The sequence below is a fragment of the Girardinichthys multiradiatus genome, chromosome 13 (genome assembly GCF_021462225.1).
Source record: "Girardinichthys multiradiatus isolate DD_20200921_A chromosome 13, DD_fGirMul_XY1, whole genome shotgun sequence".
NCBI classification, from domain to species: Eukaryota; Metazoa; Chordata; class Actinopteri; order Cyprinodontiformes; family Goodeidae; genus Girardinichthys; species Girardinichthys multiradiatus.
In genome coordinates this window covers 6,566,976-6,583,709 of record NC_061806.1, presented here as the reverse complement: position 1 = coordinate 6,583,709, position 16,734 = coordinate 6,566,976, and the positions used below count along the sequence as shown (strand labels likewise).

The following is a 16,734-nucleotide window of genomic DNA, read 5'->3' as shown; positions in this document are numbered from 1 at the left end:
GTTCTTACACATTTGTTTACAATGTTTTTATTGATAATTGTTTTTGCACATTTGTTTACAATGTTATTTACTGCCAATTCTTTTTTTTAAATAAAATTCCTCCAGTTGAAGATACCAGGATACAATTTAGTTCGATTTCCTTTCATTATATTGATTTTATGCTGTGCACAATTGTACATTTTGATGATATACAGGGTAAATGTCTTGACCAATGGCTATGTCAAAAGCAGAAGGACTCCTATAATGGAAATCAGCACTTTTATTTGACCAGATTCTATTTTATGAGATGATAAACACATTCAGCACAGTTTTGGCACATTTGCCAAAATCCCAGCACCACCTGGCACATTGTGGAGCAAAATATGGAACAAATATGCTTCAAATGATTTATTCCAAATTTGTTTTTGTTATAGTTAAGATATTGATGAATACAACCTGAACCATCCCCTAGGATTTCAAAAAGGATTTTCATGATGTTTTGCAATGTATATTTAGAATTGTTTTTAGCGAGGCAAAAAAATATTTTTTGTGTTTAATCAGAAACTAAATAAGACATAGTAACAGTTATAATAGTGGTTCCACTTGGAAAATATTCTTTTATGTTTTAGCTTTACACAGGTACCAAACCTTTCCATTTAGATCTCATCACTGTGGAGCTATACTTGATTTATTTAAGGTATGTAATTTCAGGCAGAAATGGCTCTAAAACCCATCAGAGCTTAACAGGTTAAATTACCCTGGACATCCCACTCGGATCCACAGGTTAGACAGTGGACGCACCCTTCGACCATGTGACTGATATAGACAATTTTTTTAAGGTCCTGACATAAAATATTACTAACAAGTTAGAATAAAGTCAATAAACTGGCAGCATGATAAATTGTAGGCTTTGTGATCTCCAAAGTTTTATATTTTATTTGTGCAAATTTACATTGACACCAGTCGATGACTTCATAAACTCCGATGTCACCCAAAGGTTGTCTTTGACATTTATTTGCAGACAAAAGCACTCAAGTAATCTCCTCCCACATCGCCTCGTAATCACTTCTCTCCAGGTGATCTGCTGGCTGAAGTTAAGGACTGCAGCCGGTACATCAACAATCACCAAACATCAAGTATAAAATTATAAACAATTTTAACTCAACTTTTTTTTCCCTCACTAAAATGTAATGACACTAGTTTTGCTTGTAAAGAAAATAACACCAGGACATGTCATTAAGTTGTATTTGTTCAGATAGATAACTATAAGATGTACCACCCTGTACACCTCAGAAGCATTTAAGTCATTACTTTGTTGCCATAATCTACCCTTTAAGGAGCCAGCACTACAACGCAAAATCATTCAAAAGCCTTTTCTGTTTATTGAGCACATTTGTATCCCTTTTACTGATTAATATATATATATTTTTTTTTTATTAATATATATTTTACTTATATTTAATTTCCCTTTGGGATTAATAAAGTATTTCTGAATTTTAATTTTAATTAACTAGAGGCACTATATGTTGCTGCAGTTTATTCCCTGAAAATCAACATCCTGGAACCGTCTTGGTAGTTTTTATGTGTGTGCTTTGAATAGGAGGCACTGTTGCAAACTACTCAGTAAGAAAAATTTGCTATTGGCGGTCCTGAAAAAAACAAAAAAAACATAAAATGTCTTTTTTTTTTTTTTTAAATCGCTACAAGTTGCTAAATGATGTAATCACCTAATTTGCATATTGGGTCAAGTAATTACGATCCAGGCTGTAGAAGAGAAGGAATATTAACATTGGCAAGACAAAATTTAGTACAAAACACTATGTTCAGAACTACTATAAATGAACTTTATGAAATAACTAATGCTTTGCCTGAATTCACACTACATAAATACATTTTGTTGCAATATAACTAAATAAAACTATATAGTAATTGTATTTACATCCTGCTTTGTAATGCAGGGAGGAATTAGTTGTAGTTTTGTGCATGTGTGATTGGTGTGGTTCTCCTCTCTGCTCTAACTGCAGGCGGGGTTTGTTGCATGACAAGGCTAATGTGAGACTGACCACACATCAGGGATTGGGAAGTGGGAGGGGCTCATGGCAGCACTAGCTGCTCGCTGAAAACACTAACTTCAGAACAATTGCAGTAAGGCCACTATTACACACAGACCACAAATAATACGAATCGCCAAGAACTGCTAATATTTAGGATTCATAAGTATTCTTCTAATTTTGCTAATTATCTGGTCCAATTTGTGACGCCCTACGATTCAGGTACATCACAGGTAAAATAGATAAAGATAAATTGTGAGATTTGGCTTTATTTGCACAAATATTGTCAAGAATTCAGTATGATTTATAATTATCTACTGCATGAACGTTAGAAATCAGTTAACAATATGCTGAATGCATCAGGCACAATTTAATTTGAATTTGTTACTATTTTTTGTTACTATTTTTGACAATTCGTGGGAACTTCCATCAAGCTATAATAAAAAGTGATGAGGGACTAGCAGGAGCGAATGTTATTTGAATGATGACTGTTGATATTTAAAAACTTAAAAAGCTTTAGATTAAGCCAATAAAATGCCAAACCTAAAGTGCTTGTTTTTGGACATAAAATGTAATAAGTAAGCTAGCTTTTAATTTGCATATATTTCTTATTATATATATATATATATATTTTTTTTTTTTTTTTTCATCTTTTTGGACTTTTAAATTTTTTCTTAAAGATTTTACTTATTTCTTTTTTTTTTCATACTTTTCCTAGGGCAAAAGAGAGATTTGGGCAGTTTGGGGGGTACAATGGTCCTGGCTGCTCAAGAAAATGCATCTCTGATTGTGTTAACACATAGGGATGCCTACTACTCTACAGGTCCTTCTCAAAATATTAGCATATTGTGATAAAGTTAATTATTTTCCATAATGTAATGATGAAAATTTAACATTCATATATTTTAGATTCATTGCACACTAACTGAAATATTTCAGGTCTTTTATTGTCTTAATACGGATGATTGTGGCATACAGCTCATGAAAACCCAAAATTCCTATCTCACAAAATTAGCATATTTCATCCGACCAATAAAAGAAAAGTGTTTTTTATACAAAAAACGTCAACCTTCAAATAATCATGTACAGTTATGCACTCAATACTTGGTCGGGAATCCTTTGGAAGAAATGACTGCTTCAATGCGGCGTGGCATGGAGGCAATCAGCCTGTGGCACTGCTGAGGTCTTATGAAGGCCCAGGATGCTTCAATAGCGGCCTTTAGCTCATCCAGAGTGTTGGGTCTTGAGTCTCTCAACGTTCTCTTCACAATATCCCACAGATTCTCTATGGGGTTCAGGTCAGGAGAGTTGGCAGGCCAATTGAGCACAGTGATACCATGGTCAGTAAACCATTTACCAGTGGTTTTGGCACTGTGAGCAGGTGCCAGGTCGTGCTGAAAAATGAAATCTTCATCTCCATAAAGCTTTTCAGCATATGGAAGCATGAAGTGCTCCAAAATCTCCTGATAGCTAGCTGCATTGACCCTGCTCTTGATAAAACACAGTGGACCAACACCAGCAGCTGACATGGTACCCCAGACCATCACTGACTGTGGGTACTTGACACTGGACTTCTGGCATTTTGGCATTTCCTTCTCCTCAGTCTTCCTCCAGACTCTGGCACCTTGATTTCCGAATGACATGCAGAATTTGCTTTCATCCGAAAAAAGTACTTTGGACCACTGAGCAACAGTCCAGTGCTGCTTCTCTGTAGCCCAGGTCTGGGGAACGCGGCACCTGTAGCCCATTTCCTGCACACGCCTGTGCACGGTGGCTCTGGATGTTTCTACTCCAGACTCAGTCCACTGCTTCCGCAGGTCCCCAAAGGTCTGGAATCGGCCCTTTTCCACAATCTTCCTCAGGGTCCGGCCACCTCTTCTCGTTGTGCAGCGTTTTCTGCCACACTTTTTCCTTCCCACAGACTTCCCACTGAGGTGCCTTGATACAGCACTCTGGGAACAGCCTATTTGTTCAGAAATTTCTTTCTGTGTCTTACCCTCTTGCTTGAGGGTGTCAATAGTGGCCTTCTGGACAGCAGTCAGGTCGGCAGTCTTACCCATAATTGGGGTTTTGAGTGATGAACCAGGCTGGGAGTTTTAAAGGCCTCAGGAATTTTTTGCAGGTGTTTAGAGTTAACTCGTTGATTCAGATGATTAGGTTCATAGCTCGTTTAGAGACCCTTTTAATGATATGCTAATTTTGTGAGATAGGAATTTTGGGTTTTCATGAGCTGTATGCCAAAATCATCTGTATTAAGACAATAAAAGACCTGAAATATTTCAGTTAGTGTGCAATGAATCTAAAATATGTGAATGTTAAATTTTCATCATTACATTATAGAAAATAATGAACTTTATCACAATATGCTAATATTTTGAGAAGGACCTGTATTAGGAATCAGTTACGATACCTAAGAACATACTAGGAATTTGTCAAGAATTGGCTGATATTTTTTGGATTCAGGAGTTTGGCACTGAATATTTGAATAGCTCAAAACGTTTGCCACGAATTTCAGATGACTCAAGAACTGGAAGAACCAATTCGGGAACCTATTACGATTCAACTACGAAACCTAAAATTTGGCAATTGTTCATTTTTGGTCAAGGTGGAATAGTGGTATAAAAAAAAGAAAATTAGGAAAAGAACAAATATTGATTTGACAAAAGATAAATGACAATTTAAAAACATGAAAAAACATTTATTTTGCAGAAAATCATATTTTTATATTTAAGTTAATGTAAATAAAATTGTAACAAACACTTTTACATACTTGATTTATCCTCCCCAACACTTATCCAGAATAGCAAAAATGATCAAAATCAATTTGCATACTTTAATACTGTAAGAATCCTAGATAAAGCTTCTTGTCATGCTAAATGAGAAAAGACGCTCATCTTGAATGATGCTTAAAGGGTGTGTGATGCAGACATAATCAAACATCCAGGACTGGCGTAATAAGCTTAATGGTAAATGCTGAGGAATACATAGAGAGGGCATATCCCATTGTGAGATATGTCCATCAGGCTGCTGAGAAAGCAAGGTAGAATACTACAATATTCAGAGTTTTTGCCATTTAAAGTTTGACTTCGTGGACATTAATTCTATAAAAAATACATTTTATATTTTAATGTGTCTGTGTTTATGTTCATACTAAAAATATATGCATGCCAATCTTACATTTCCCATGATGCTTAAAACACTACAGGTACACTGGAAATAATGCCATAAGTAGAGAGCTACAGTTATGCAAACACTGATCAAAAATATCAAAACGGGGGTCACGTGATCCCTCCAGGCCAGAAGGCCAGCTACACTGGACCTCTAAATGAAAACTTGGTTTTAATTTATAAGTCACTTCTATTCAGACTTTAACCTCCCACAAAAGCTGCATTGTGGACCTCTGCAACAAGACTCAAAGATCAATTGTTGATCACTTTTCTGCAAAAGAAATAGAAACGCTGGATGTGACAGCACAAGGCAGGAGCATTTTCCCATTCCCCCTGTGATTGAGCGAGCGGATCTGTCCCCCACATTTAACCCAACAGCAGGGAAGCACCCCAGACCCATTCATATTTGCTCGTTGAAGTACCAAGATCGGGATAAAATTCTTCGTACAGCCGCTATGATATCCAGGGAAAAGGGTGAGCCTATTACCCTCAATGGAAAATCCGTGATGTTCTTCCCATATCTGAGCGCCAGCCTAATGAAGCGCAGGAGTGAATATCATCCCGTCAAGAAGGAGCTGCATGCAAAAAAACTACAGTTTAGTCTTCTTTATCCAGCTACCCTGAGAGTTGTCCTATCCAATGGAGAGAGGAAACTCTTCAAAACACCGGAGGATCCCTCCTCTTTTCTCAACAAGCAAGGATTATCTTGGAGTTTGTGAATCCTGACTCTCTCCTGTGTATGTGAAGGTCCTCTGCAAGCTGTGTAAAGATCCCTATTCCTTCTAGACAAGTGAAGGGCGTGATATGTGACTGTAAAGACCATCCATGCTTTGTTTTATTTTTTTGTTACTTGCACTTAGGGAAGATATAAAACATAGTCTCTGAAGTTATACTATAAAAAAGTAGGAAGGAAGAACAAAAAAAAATAGGGGAAAAATGTCCACCAAGTTGGTTCTTACTAATAAGGGGGTTACTTTGTTCTTACATTGTGTTGATCAAGAATTAATAGGAGGAGAAATAATAAGGTTTTCATTGAGATAGTGCAGGGAAAAGTTAATAAAACTCAAGAGCAACTACATTATTAAGGACCACAGTGGCCAGAGCAGGTCATACATGTAATTTTATCATTTACAGATCATAAACCATGCCTAAAGGCTGACAGAAAAGAAAAAGGAGAAATCAACTTTCTGAATTACACGCAGGCAATGCAATGTATTTAATAACATCCTAAATCACGTGATTACACATAAAATCAGATGCGTAGAGGCACACACATTTCCTCCAAAACACACAAAAGAAACAATGTGTTTGGTTCGGACATTTATTGACAGTCCTAAAGCGAACCAGTGTCTGCAGGAGGAGGGAGCAGGCAGAGAGCAACTGCCCGTAATCAGACTGCCTGGATCGGACCAAACGGGAGGACGAGCAGGGTGAATCTGCAGAGCAAAAATATGTAATATCCAACCTAAAACTAACTTCATGCGGTTTTGCTCTTTAAAGTCCTTGTCCTTGTTATTGCCATTGATGACAAAAACTTCCTCATAAAGCCCAAAATTGTAATTTCTTCAGGCAAACTTTGGAGCTTTACCAGTCCGTGACAGCACCATCTCTCCTGACTGATTCTCCTCCCCCACCCCATCACATCAGAACCCCTGAGCCTTATTTTGTTCTGGCTGGGCTGTGGTCCAGATAATTATCTTAATGGATCATTTTAGACATAAAAAACATAAGACATTCTTTCATATATATTAATACACACAGTCAAACATTAGTATTTAGTTTATTTATGTTTTTATTTTCTAGTAATTTTTTATCATTTCACGCAGATTACTTTAATGTGACAATGTAACACATTAACATTAATAGCAGCACAGCGCACTACACTCATGGCTGGAGGCAGGGCTTTAGCCACCATTGCTTCAGCCGTTGGCTGGTCAGTGGAAACACAACAGTTACTGTACCGAGTAGAACAAAACTGAGTGGTGCAGAGCCGTGTCGGCTAAAACGAGCCTGTGGAAAAGGGGCACAAGTTACTGTCAGAGAGTGTTAGACGGAGACCCCTGCTGGTCAATTTCATGAATGCCGAATATTCAGAGAATCGGCATTTGAGGGAAGGGGGCGATCTTGTTTCTGTTTTCCTTTTTGTCACCTTTTGGTTTTCAAGAGAGGCATTTTTCTTAAATTTGATAATGAAAAACCGCAGAGCAGGGCTATGCTTAACGTTCAGTTTTCTACATGAATAGGGTGGTGAAATTTGTTAGCTTTAATGTTACCCCGTTTTAAATGAGTGTACTGACATATTTAAAAAAGATTAAAACAGATATTCCATTTATCCAGGAAATTCATCTCACCATGCAGGAGCATAAGAGATTGAAGAGAGGGTGGGTAGGCCAAGTGCTTTTTTCACCCTTTAGCTCAAAAGCGCGAGGAATTTATATATTTGTAAACAAAGATATTCCCTTCAAAATCCAGGTCATTACTGATCCATTAGGTCGCTTCATATTAGTAAACTAATATTAGTAAACTACCCCTCCTTGAACCGCCACCTTAATGTGGTGGAGGGGTTTGAGTGCTCCAATGATCCTAGAGGCTATGTTGTCTGGGGCTTAAATGCCCCTGATAGGGACTCCCATAGCAAACAGGCTCTGGGTGACGGGTAAGACAAAAAGCGGTTCAAGACACCTTCATGAGGACCACACAATCAAGGTATGTGACGTCGCAAGGTATGGCAGAGCCGAGGTCCCACCCTGGAGCCAGGCCTGTGGTCGGAACTCGTCGGAGAGCTCCTGGTGGCCGGGTTGCTCCTCGCGGGACCTGGCCGGGCCAAGCCCGAACAAGAGACGCGATGTCATCCCCCAGCGGTTCAACCACCTGCAGGGGGAAACATGAGGGACCCGTGCAAAGAGGATCGGGCAGCGGACGAAGGTGGAGACCTCAACAGCCAGATCTCCCGATGCTTAGGCTGGCTCCAAGGACATGGAATGTCACATCGCTGAGGGGGGCAGCCTGAACTTGTGCGGGAGGTCGAGAGATATAGACTAGAAATAGTCGGGCTCACCTCCTCGCACAGCGTGGGCTCTGGAACCCATCTCGAGAGGGGTTGGATTCTTTTCTACTCTGGAGTGGCCCAGCGAGCTGGGGTGGGTTTGCTTGTTGCCCCCCAGCTCAGCCTTCTCGTGTTGTTGTCCTGTTCATAACTTTTATGGACAGGAGTTCTAGACGCAGCCATGGGCCGGAGGGTGTCTGGTTTGGGGACCAGTGGATTTCGTCTCTTCTTTTTGCAGATGACGTGGTCCTGCTTGCCCCCTCTAGCCAAGACCTACAGCATGCGCTGTGGCGGTTCGCAGCAGAGTGTGAAGCGGCTGGGATGAAGATCAGCTCCTCCAAGTCCGAGGCCATGGTACTCGACTGGAAAAGGGTGGCTTGTCCTCTTCCGGTTGGAGGGGAGTTCCTGCCTCAAGTGTAGGAGTTTAAGTATCTCGGGGTCTTGTTCACAAGTTCCTAATGCAGGACAATGCTAGACCTCATGTGGCTGGAGTGTGTCAGCAGTTCCTGCAAGATGAAGACATTTTAGTTATGGACTGGCCCGCCTGTTCCCAAGACCTGAATACGATTGAGCACATCTGGGACATCATGTCTCGCTCCATCCACCAACGTCACGTTGCACCACAGACTGTCCAGGAGTTGGCAGATGCTTTAGTCCAGGTCTGGGAGGAGATCCCTCAGGAGACCATATGCTGTCTCATCAGGAGCATGCCCAGGTGTTGTAGGGAGGTCATACAGGCACGTGGAGGCCACACACAATACTGAGCCTCATTTTGACTTGTTTTAAGGACATTACATCAAAGTTGGATCAGCCTGTAGTGTGTTTTTCCATTTAATTGTGAGTGTGACTCCAAATCCAGGCCTCCATTGGTTAATAAATTTGATTTCCATTGATGATTTTTGTGTGATTTTGTTGTCAGCACATTCAACTTTGTACAGAAGAGTTCAGTTCGCAAGTATTCAATGAGAATATTTCATTCATTCAGATCTAGCATGTGTTATTTGAGTGTTCCCTTTATTTTTTGAGCAGTGTATTTACCTAAATAAAAAATGAATATGTCTGTGTTTAACCATTTCTCTCTCCTAGACATTGCGATTGACCGAGCTTAACTGTAACAAACTATGTGCTCTCTTTCAGACTCTAACCTTGAAAACTGGCTCAGTTTATCTGTTCTTTTTTTCTAGGTGAAACGACTAAAGGAGCTACATCCATCAACATTTACTTTTCCTTCCCATAGAAAGTACTCCTGGATCAGCGCTTCTGTGTTCTTTTTGTGTCTCTGCTCTGTTCTTTCAAACCCCCAGTCGGCCGTGGCAGATGGCCGCTAACACTGAGCCTGGTTCTGCTGGAGGTTTCTTCCTGTTAAAAGGGAGTTTTTCCTCTCCGTTGTCGCTACATGCATGCTCAGTATGAGGGATTGCTGCAAAGTAAACGCCAGTGACTGTCCACTGTCTCTACATGCTCATCTGGGAGGAGGGAATGCTGCAAGTCACTGACTGGATGCAATCTGCTGGGTTTCCTTAGATAGAAAATCTTTTTATCCAATTTGAATAAAAAGGTAACTCCGACTGCACTGTTCAATGGTTAGGATTAATTGGAATGTATGTACCTGAATGTTGGGAAGTGCCTTGAGACAACATGTGTTGTGAATTGGCGCTATATAAATAAAACTGAATTGAATTGAACTGTGTAATACAGAGCCCAAAAGAAATAAATGGAAATTTCAAAGAATATACATATATACAGGGGTTGGACAATGAAACTGAAACACCTGTCATTTTAGTGTGGGAGGTTTCATGGCTAAATGGGACCAGCCTGGTAGCCCGTCTTCATTGATTGCACATTGCACCAGTAAGAGCAGAGTGTGAAGGTTCAATTAGCAGGGTAAGAGCACAGTTTTGCTCAAAATATTGAAATGCACACAACATTATGGGTGACATACCAGAGTTCAATAGAGGACAAATTGTTGGTGCACGTCTTGCTGGCGCATCCGTGACCAAGACAGCAAGTCTTTGTGATGTATCAAGAGCCACGGTATCCAGGATAATGTCAGCATACCACCAAGAAGGACGAACCACATCCAACAGAATTAACTGTGGACGCAAGAGGAAGCTGTCTGAAAGGGATGTTCGGGTGCTAACCCGGATTGTATCCAAAAAACATAAAACCACAGCTGCCCAAATCACGGCAGAATTAAAGGTGCACCTCAACTCTCCTGTTTCCACCAGAACTGTCCATTGGGAGCTCCACAGGGTCAATATACACGCCCGGGCTGCTATAGCCAAACCTTTGGTCACTCATGCCAATGCCAAACTTCGGTTTCAATAGTGCAAGGAGTGTAAATCTTGGGCTGTGGACAAGGTGAAACATGTATTGGTGTCTGATGAGTCCACCTTTACTGTTATCCCGGTGTGGAGAAGCCTCAAAGAAGCGTACCATCCAGACTGTTGCATGCCCAGAGTGAAGCATGGGGGTGGATCAGTGATGGTTTGGCTGCCATATATGGCATTCCCTTGGCCCAATACTTGTGCTAGATGGGCGCGTCACTGCCAAGGTCTACCGAACCATTCTTGAGGACCATGTGCATCCAATGATTCAAATATTGTATCCTGAAAGCAGTGCCGTGTATCAGGATGACAATCCACCAATACACACAGCAAGACTGGTGAAAGATTGGTTTGATGAACATGAAAGTGAAGTTGAACATCTCCCATGGCCTGCACAGTCACCAGATCTAAATATTATTGAGCCACTTTGGGGTGTTTTGGAGGAGCGAGTCAGAAAACGTTTTCCTCTACCAGTATCACGTAGTGACCTGGCCACTATCCTGCAAGAAGAATGGCTTAAAATCCCTATGACCAATGTGCAGGACTTGTACAGGTCCTTCTCAAAATATTAGCATATTGTGATAAAGTTAATTATTTTCCATAATGTCATGATGAAAATTTAACATTCATATATTTTAGATTCATTGCACACTAACTGATATATTTCAGGTCTTTTATTGTCTTAATACGGATGATTTTGGCATACAGCTCATGAAAACCCAAAATTCTTATCTCTCAAAATTAGCATATTTCATCCGACCAATAAAAGAAAAGTGTTTTTAATACAAAAAACGTCAACCTTCAAATAATCATGTACAGTTATGCACTCAATACTTGGTTGGGAATCCTTTTGCAGAAATGACTGCTTCAATGCGGCGTGGCATGGAGGCAATCAGCCTGTGGCACTGCTGAGGTCTTATAGAGGCCCTGGATGCTTCGATAGCGGCCTTTAGCTCATCCAGTGTTGGGTCTTGAGTCTCTCAACGTTCTCTTCACAATATCCCACAGATTCTCTAAGGGGTTCAGGTCAGGAGAGTTGGCAGACCAATTGAGCACAGTGATACCATGGTCAGTAAACCATTTACCAGTGGTTTTGGCACTGTGAGCAGGTGCCAGGTCGTGCTGAAAAATGAAATCTTCATCTCCATAAAGCTTTTCAGCAGATGGAAGCATGAAGTGCTCCAAAATCTCCTGATAGCTAACTGCATTGACCCTGCCCTTGATAAAACACAGTGGACCAACACCAGCAGCTGACACAGCACCCCAGACCATCACTGACTGTGGGTACTTGACACTGGACTTCTGGCATTTTGGCATTTCCTTCTCCTCAGTCTTCCTCCAGACTCTGGCACCTTGATTTCCGAATGACATGCAGAATTTGCTTTCATCCGAAAAAAGTACTTTGGACCACTGAGCAACAGTCCATTGCTGCTTCTCTGTAGCCCAGGTCAGGCGCTTCTGCCGCTGTTTCTGGTTCAAAAGTGGCTTGACCTGGGGAATGCGGCACCTGTAGCCCATTTCCTGCACACGCCTGTGCACGGTGGCTCTGGATGTTTCTACTCCAGACTCAGTCCACTGCTTCCGCAGGTCCCCCAAGGTCTGGAATCTTTCTGCCACACTTTTTCCTTCTCACAGACTTCCCACTGAGGTGCCTTGATACAGCATTCTGGGAACAGCCTATTCGTTCAGAAATTTCTTTCTGTGTCTTATCCTCTTGCTTGAGGGTGTCAATATTGGCCTTCTGGACAGCAGTCAGGTCGGCAGTCTTACCCATGATTGGGGTTTTGAGTGATGAACCAGGCTGGGAGTTTTAAAGGCCTCAGGAATCTTTTGCAGGTGTTTAGAGTTAACTCGTTGATTCAGATGATTAGGTCCATAGCTCGTTTAGAGACCCTTTTAATGATATGCTAATTTTGTGAGATAGGAATTTTGGGTTTTCATGAGCTGTATGCCAAAATCATCCGTATTAAGACAATAAAAGACCTGAAATATTTCAGTTAGTGTGCAATGAATCTAAAATATATGAATGTTAAATTTTCATCATGGCATTATGGAAAATAATGAACTTTATCACAATATGCTAATATTTTGAGAAGGACCTGTATATGTCATTCCCAAGACAAATTGAAGCTGTACTGGCTGCAAAAGGAGGCCCTACACCATACTAATAAATTATTGTGGTCTAAAACCAGGTGTTTCAGTTTCATTGTCCAACCCTTGTACATACATATATATACACATGCATATATGTACTTCACACAGTGTGTGTGGCGGGTCTTCCTAATAGAATTATGAGTGGAATATTCACATCATTAGTGCAGCAGCTAGACGGCGCCGTTATACACATATTGTAGAACTAAACGGGTTCGAGCCGACAAATGTGTTTTTTTCCCCGTCAGGTTTGAGTCGCTGATGTCATTCAAGTAGTTCTTGGTTTGCTTTGTATAGGCTATTGACAAATGGTAAATGGCCTTCACTTATACAGTGCTTTATCAAATCCGAGGACTCCAAAGTGCTTTACACTACAATCAGTCATCCACCCACCCATTCATACACACAATCACATACTGACAGTGGTAAGCTGCATTGTAGCCCCAGCTGCCCCGGGGCAGAGTGACAAAACTGCCATACAATCGACGCCACCCGGCCCTCTGACCACCTTCAGCAGGCAAGGTGGGTGAAGTGTCTTGCCCGAGGAAATGTCTGAAATGGATGGAGCGGGGTTTTGAACCGGCAACCCACCGGTTACAGCTGAGCCACTGTCGCCCAAATGTATGGAGTAAAATGTTTTATGAGTAAAACTGATTATCTTTCAGGGTGCAAGAACCTGACTGGAAAGGCCCAGGCTTCATTGCAGGCATAAACTGGGGGCTTCTAGAAATAAATTGGGAAGGATTCAGATAGCATGTGTATATTTAAATAATCTATCGATGTGATAGGATGGCAGTAAAATACATACAAAATTACACAAGTTGTTTGTGCATAATGACTGTTTATATTAGACATATCCCAATCCATTTTCAAGAACCAGGCATTGTACCTTAATCAGATTACACTCAATTTGCTATCTTGGAGGTTGTCATTAACCGAAACTACATGTATCCAAAATGGAAATATTTTTTTAAAGAAATTAAAGTAGCTCATATCCACCTTCAGCTTTTGCAATTCAAGATTTATTTTCCAGATTGAATGTGACAGAGTAAAATCCAATACCACCAATCATTCATTTAAAATTGACACATTCAATTGAACATAACAAGGTAACCAAGTCACATTTTAGTATAACTTTGTTGATCATGAAAAATAACATGAGGAAAGAGTTCAATATGAAAGGCATTTATTTTGATACCTTCAGCCTAAGTGTGGTATAAAGTCTGCAGCTCGGTGCCATAAAGAAATGTAAGCATCACATTGAGACCAGGCATCATCATCATTTTAAAAATAATTGATTCTTCTGAGGGTAAAAAAAATCATTGGTAAAACCTTTGTTAAAAATGTTAACACAACACTCAAGCAAATGAATAAAAACATCTTCCAATAATCTTACAATAATGTTTAACATGCTTTTTGGCACGGAAACTTTGCGTGAGTTGAGTTGTGTCTGTATTTTATGTCAATATTAAACACTAATAGTTCATCAGCTTCGCAAAACAATAGCTAAGCCTTCAACATCAACCCGTTTAAGTTCCTATTCTGCTCCAACTGCAGACATCCAAATTCAAGGTTCATGTCTTTGTTGACGACTGAAGCCTCAATACACGAGTCACATGTTTTTACTCCTGCGCCACTGCCGCAACACGTCTTTGTTGGTTGCAGATTTTGGCAAGACATAGCATTTCAATCAAACCACTTTTGTGGAGTTAGTTAAAAAAAAAGAATCCCAATTTTCAGTTGTTGTAGTTTCGAGAACTGACACTTTCCCTTTAAAGTCGGTCATTCAACAGATTTTTAGAGACCCTGAGGATAGAAGTTTAAAGCAGGTATTTTAAAGATTTACATAACCACAAGTAACAGAGCACAATTAAGAAGTTTTGTAATTTTTGTAAAATAATTTATCAAAAGAACTTCATAATCCTTACATTTGGACAACCTCAAAAGCAGAGTATGTGGCAGTAACAGTTAATTTAATTCAATCTAATATAATATGAAGGTGTTTTTACGATTGGTCAAAATATTTAACAGTTAACATCTGTCCATGACTAAGGATGTTGGTCAGTTTCTGTGCGTCTTTTACAAACGTAAAAATTGTTCAGAAACCTGCATGAAATGGTGAAAATTTGTGTGCAAACACATCACTTCTCTTTATTTTAAAAATGTCTCCTCATGAAGGTGAATAAAGATGTTGAGAAAACTACTGAAAATATAATGGGTTAAAATTATAACATGAAGAAAATTGAGGATGTTTGAATGTTTGATAAGATTTTTAGCATGTTTTATTCACGTTCTTCCACAGAAAGCACTAGTTCATCCATACAGAGGCATCATTACTGAAGGGGGGGGGGGGGTTACCTGTACACCAGGGTCAGCACAGCAGTAGGGTTTGTGATTACTTGTACAATTTGATGACAGGTGTTAGTTACATGAGTATACTGTTCAAAAAAGGTTACAGAATTAAAATCAAAGAGCAGCATCATTGTCCACACTGCTAAAAACGATGGTAATGTGCAAGTTTCATAGTGAAACGTAACATTCAGAAGGTTTGGGCTATATCAGATGTATTTCATTAAAATACGGTATACATGCAAAATGCAATATATCTACTAGACAAGTGTAAGTCTATAGTTTGGTCAAAATGATAACCTTTATAGGCTGTATATCAACAATGGGTTGTATCACAGAATCAGTCATTCAAACCAAGAGTCCTATTGCTTTTGACACACATAAAAGCTGTAGAGCAGCGCAGCAGCAGGGAAACACCAGTTCTATTAGACACTAAATAAGCCACTTTGAATAGCTGAATAATAACACAAACATCAAAAATGGATTCCACTTCAAAAGTCATCTTACTTCTCTTAATCCGCCGATCAGGATGCTCTCGGTCGCTCGGCCTCAGTAGTGCTTTGTCCTAACTGTATAATGCTGGTAATGCCGTCAGGCGCCAGGCAGCCATTTAGGTGCATATGGAGCTAGTAGAGTCTCCACGTAAATGGCTGATGCATTTCGAATTTTTTCTTCCTAATTGCCGAGGGCCATCAGCACTCGGGGCCTCCTTCTGACGCGTTTAAAACCGCCTCTCCCTGCAGTGCTGCTGAACCATGTAAAACATCTCGCTTCATTGCTGTGCTCTTTAAAACAGCAGTGTTAAGTAGGCTTTTTGGATAAGAACAGCTCTTTCTCCAGCCTTCGGTTAACCCCTTGAGACTCTGGATTTAACAATGAAAAGGATTTGGAGGTTTTCCGAAAAACAATTCCATCACAACGTTATCAAATATCTGTTGACAAAACGGATATAGGAAAAACAAACACACAACACATAGGCCACCAAAACAATAATATCCATTTTGCTGAGACGCAATACCTTTAAAAGGTAAATGGGTAAATGAACAGTTCGAGGCGGCGGAGCTGGTTGCCAACATGTCAGCCTGCATCGATAAATAGAGCGCTCTATTGTCTGATAGCATATCCACCGGCAGGAAACCGACACAGCAACTAATTAGCCGTCCTACTGCAACCCAAATTCCACCGCGGAGATTCTTAAAACATCTCTGCCCAAAGCCAGGCCTTGCGTAAGTCCTCGGACTCACCTGTGTCTCGTTTCGCCTCAGTGTGTACCGTCTCCGGGTTCACGGTCCGGTCCCCCTGACGCGCTGCAGCGGATTCTCAATACCAGTCAGTCCCCGGCACCGGCAGGCAGCACTGACCCGCCGATTGGGCCTCGATAGACTCTCATCCCTTCGTTGCAAACAGTTGGAAAGCTGATTGGTCCGACAGTTACCCTGAAATTTAGACAACAAATGAGTGGCTGTTCTTTGCCACAGACAACACAGACTGATATTTAATTGGTCATTAACTTCCGCGGCGGAGATGAGAGAAATCTGATTGGTTAGTGGGACTGTTGTTGTCTATATCTGTATAGAGAGCAGTGTTACCTTACTGGAGCTTAAAAACAATGTGATCTTGATGATAAGTGGGCTATCTGGATATTTGGCAGCTTTCTGCAACAT

General features: G+C 40.5%; 1 protein-coding gene across 1 annotated transcript in view; it reads right to left on the bottom strand.

Annotated features, from left to right (window-relative positions):
* gatad2b (GATA zinc finger domain containing 2B) overlaps positions 1-16,467 on the bottom strand; it is a 75,072-nt gene extending 58,605 nt beyond the window's left edge. The window contains exon 1 of the mRNA XM_047383320.1: positions 16,315-16,467. The gene's annotated coding sequence lies outside the window, so the exon portion shown is untranslated. The remainder of the gene's footprint in view (positions 1-16,314) is intronic.
* Between the last annotated feature and the right edge of the window lie 267 nt (positions 16,468-16,734).